The sequence below is a fragment of the Pteropus alecto genome, unplaced genomic scaffold (genome assembly GCF_000325575.1).
Source record: "Pteropus alecto unplaced genomic scaffold, ASM32557v1 scaffold8, whole genome shotgun sequence".
NCBI lineage: Eukaryota > Metazoa > Chordata > Mammalia > Chiroptera > Pteropodidae > Pteropus > Pteropus alecto.
In genome coordinates, this window is record NW_006494609.1 from 4633564 (window position 1) to 4638095 (window position 4532).

Consider the following 4532-nt stretch of genomic DNA (forward strand, 5'->3'; position numbering starts at 1 on the left):
GGTATTTGCTCTCTCCAGATTCCTCTCCATCATGATTTTTCCCCCCTCTAATTCACGGCAAGATGGATTAAAAAGAAAAATGGGGGCCGATAAAGAGAAACCAGGGATAGAAAATGCCCCATAAAACATGGCCCCCAAAGGAAAGGTGCAAAACCCATTTGATCCAAGATATAGATATCTCCACCGTGGGGTTTTTTTCTTTGCTTTACAACTCTGCAGACATCAGGTTAGCAAAAAGTAATAAATAGTCCTTGCACAGCAGGGTCTGGACTAGTGAAAACAGTTTACTGAAATTAATGGGCCTGGCTTGAACCAAAACCTCCACTTTGGAATTAATGCCAGACATAGTTTTCCTGAACTCTATCCAACTGCCTAAGCAGCAGACAATTTTGTTCTATTTGTGCTGGAAAATAAAGCCCAGGCCCTTGATCTCAGTGTAGATTATAATTTTTTTAAAAAAATTTCAGCACAGTGAACTATACCAATTTCCAGTCTGCTAGTAGAAGCTCTGTGCTCTAGGCTGTGCTTGCCCTTGTGACGGTCTGAAGTTATCTGGTAAACTTTCCATTAAAAACCATTTCCAGACTCCCTCCCCATCGGGGGCCTCAGAGCTTTCACCCTGACACCCGAGAGATTCAAGAAAAGCTCCAGAAACCGGCTCGGTTCTCAATAACAACCCTCTCTTGTCCAGGGCTCTTGGAAAGCCTGGATCTGAACCACGCTGCCTGCATGACCTCCATTCTCCACCCTAAATGAAGTTCCAAAACACCCATCCGAAACTCAGCTCCCCCAACCGCCCCCAGTGTTCAGAGTGTCAACAGTTCTGAAGCTTTTATTTTTATTTTGATTAATGTATTTTTAAGGCTGCAGGGCACACACGCGCGCGCACAAACACACACACACACCCCCCACAGGTTCACACCCAGTGGTTATGGCAGGTACAGAGACCCGCGGTGCCCTAGCTGTCAGTGTCAGATCCCGACCTGTCCCCTCCCCCACCCCATTATTAATAAAAGCCCGTTCGTGGGCAGCCGGCGTTCTGGTTTTCATTGTACAGTCTGCACTGGTGACACAGGACATGTGGAAAATTTTGAGAGCACTGCGGTGAATGGCGTGGTGGGGTGGGGTGGGGGGGTTGCGTGAGCCGGGGGAAGGGAGGAGGGGAGGAGGGGAAGGGAGGGAACTGAGCGAGTTACTTTTTAGCTTCCGCTAAGTACTTGGCAGCTCGCCAGGCCCGGAGGATTCTGGGAAGCGAAAGCCTCCCCAGTATAAACTGCCAGCTTTAAGCAGCCCTGACAGTTCTGCTCCTTCCAAACTTGGCAGCCGTTCAAAGTGCTCTTTCATTTGAAATGCTGGAAGCCTGCCATGTGCAATGCAGATTTGCTGTGCCTGTGCGCAGAAGGAACTGATAAATGCCGTTGCAGTTGCCATGGGGACAGGAGGCTATCAGAATGGCCTTGTGATCCGCAGCCTCTCAGCGCGGCAGGCTCTCGCTCTCCCTCCCTCCCCTCCTCCTTCTAGTCAGTGAGATGGTGAAATAAATGTTCTGGAAAAAGGTTAACCCTCCCCGCTCTGCTTCTGAAGCCGAGAGGAGGTTAACCTCTAAGCATTTCCCGAGTTCTTAAGAGCCAGCCAGGACCTCAGGACTAAGAACCATCCTTGGGCAGGTCACCAAACCCCCACCCACCACCCAAACAAGCAACCCCGCCTTCCCCCCCCCAACCCCCAGCCCTGCTTCCTGCTCTCTGGGGGCTTTCACAAAGCTGTGTTTTTAATAGAGCTTTTCAGCAAGTCCAAGTGTAAGTCTTTGAGTCATCAAAACCCGGATGTAAACACAGCAGCCCTACATTCTGCACAGTTTGCGTGTATTTTATCTTTTTAATAATATTTTGCTGGCAACTTAGAACTGCAAAGATGCCAGATATTTTAGCCAGCCACTTACATCATGCAGCATCCATCTTAGGGAGAGTGACTGCCTGTCCTTTTCTTTTCTCTTCCTACCCTGAGACCACAGAAAATCTGGGTCGTTCTGAAGGCATCTTCTTGCAGTAGAGGCAACTGAGTCCCTTAGAACTGTGAGCTTTAGAATGAGCATGACATCACTCTGGGCAATAACAACAGAGGGTATGTTCCTGTCAGAGACAAGACACTGGGTGATCCAAGGTGAAACAGGTCTATCATTTATGCTCAGTGTGAGGGTGCACCAGTCTGGATGGCCGACCCCCCATTTCGCACAAGCTGCTATTTGAAACACAGTCTGAATCAATGTACAGAAACAAAATAGCACATTCAGATTTGGTACATGTTCAGGTCTATAATGCCAACTCTCAGGGTGGCCTGTTTAATGGGGAAAAAATGAAATATTCCATTCCAGCCAAAGCCTATGGAGGCCAAAGAGGTTTAGTGATTTATTTACATTGAGCAGTATTCCTTCTCAACACAGCTCGCTATTTCCTGAAGGTTTCCTGAACCTAAACCTTTGTTAACATCCCAGGAAGAGAACATATTTTTCCTGTGGCTTTCAATATTTTCTGCTAAATATATTTCTGCACACTGTTTACCTAGGGTTTCAGCTTTCAGACCTTTATGTACTTTTAACGCCTTGAGGCTGTTCCACTGAAAAATGGTGTATGTTTATTAAAGAGGACTTTATGTGCTGGGCATTAAGGCAGTGAGAATTTCTGTTTGGGTCTGTCTGCACAATGAGGGCTTCAGGATGAGATCCGAGTTAGAAGCCTGTTTGGTTTATGAAGCCCTTTTGAGAAAGCAGGCCCTACATAGCTCACACAAACTCTTGAATACCACAGAATGTTGAACCAAATGAGGTATTTCTTCATAAGTGCACAGCTGACATGGAGGCCCGACCAGAGAAAGACTGAAAATGCTCCAGGTTCTTGGGGCTAAGCTGCAATTTCTTTTAACCTGACTCTTTCTGGGTGTCTGCTTGTGATTGTCACGGCAATTCTGGCCTGGGCAATGTACTCTGTCTTGCTGGAATTTCTAGACTCAAGTAGCCCCTTCCAAACAAATAAATTTATCAATAAAAGCCATCTGCTTCACCTTGCCAGCAGGCATAGCGCTGGAAGGGGTAATGTTTAGTGCGATTTTTAGGATCAATTGGCCCTTGAGACCTCTGGAGGTGGGTTTTGGCTTGGAATTAAACAGAACAGAATTGGGGGCAGAAATCAGGTGATTCAAAAAGCCCCTCTTTCTTCAGCACCCTCCCCCCACCCCAACCTCCAGCCCCCACCTTCCCCAGACAATCCAGGCAGCTGGGTTTTTGGCTCTAGGAGCTGCTAAGCTTTGGCAAGCCAAAGCATATTTCGTGGTGGTGATTCCTTTCCCAGGTTCACCGACATGTTTCTGTACTGAGCAAGGGATGTTTCCTGACTGTGTGTATGAATCAGAGGCTGTATTTTTTATCCAGGGCTTCTGGTGACAGTTTTAAGCTGAAAGAACAAAGCAGATCTTGATGAGCCCCTTATTATCAGGGTCCAGAGATAAAGAATCTGTCTGCGGAGCTGGCTACATATAGCTCAGATGTATTATTTTTCCATTTTAACTGTGCCAAGAGCAGCCCATTTTCCCAGAAGGCGATGCCTACATTCACATTTCAGACACTACCCTTCCTCTCTCTCTCCATGTCCTTGTGGTGTTTGCTTATTTGCTGGCTTCAAAAGTTCTTCCTTTTTTCAGCCTTCCTCTCCTAAATGGGAAGATTTGCAAAAGCCATTTTGGAGCCTTTGAGTGCCTTCCCAGATGGAGGCAAGCCCCAAGATCTCAAACAGCCCCAACGATGCCCACGTTCTGCCCTGTCACAGAAGGCCGACAACAGAGGGGCGTCAGTGATGTGGCCCCTCTATACCCAGCCTTGAAGAACCAGCTTCCCCGAAGCCTATGGATTAGGAAGGTCTGTCAGGGCTGCCTTGGGAGCTGCCACGGAACAACTCCCTTTTGTTTTGCTGTCTAGCATGTGACCAGAATGCTGCCAGCTAATTTTAACCCCACCAAAGTACTGCAGGGGAAAAAAAAAAAAACTATCTTGCATCTGGAGAGAGAAATGCTGTGGGCTGGATAAAAGCTTTTTCAGCCTGTGTTCCTTCCTGTTTCAGTTTCCAAACTTGCATTATCGGTAACCTGAAAAATGATGAGTTTCACCAAATTCCTGGATATTGCACAAGAAGACAATGGGTCTATTTCGGGTGCTGTGAGTGTGTCTGGCACAGACCCTGGAAGCCATTGTTTTCAGGAGGGAGAATGCTTTGGGCTTTCCTGATGCTTTCCTTCCAGGGTCTCAAAGCCCCAAAAGGTAGTGGGGGTGGGAGGTGGGGGCCTGGGGGTGGTCTCCATGGCAACTATGCTGGCTTCACTCTGCAAGGACCTGGGTGAGAAGTGGGTTGTTAGGCCAATGGGGGGGTGGTGGCTATTGGAGGTGTTAAAAGGTGGATGGTAGGGAGTATTTGAAGTGGGACAGCAGGGGCAGGAAGAAGTGGAGAGAGGGAAGCTTTCACAATAGCTGGGTAGTCCCTTGG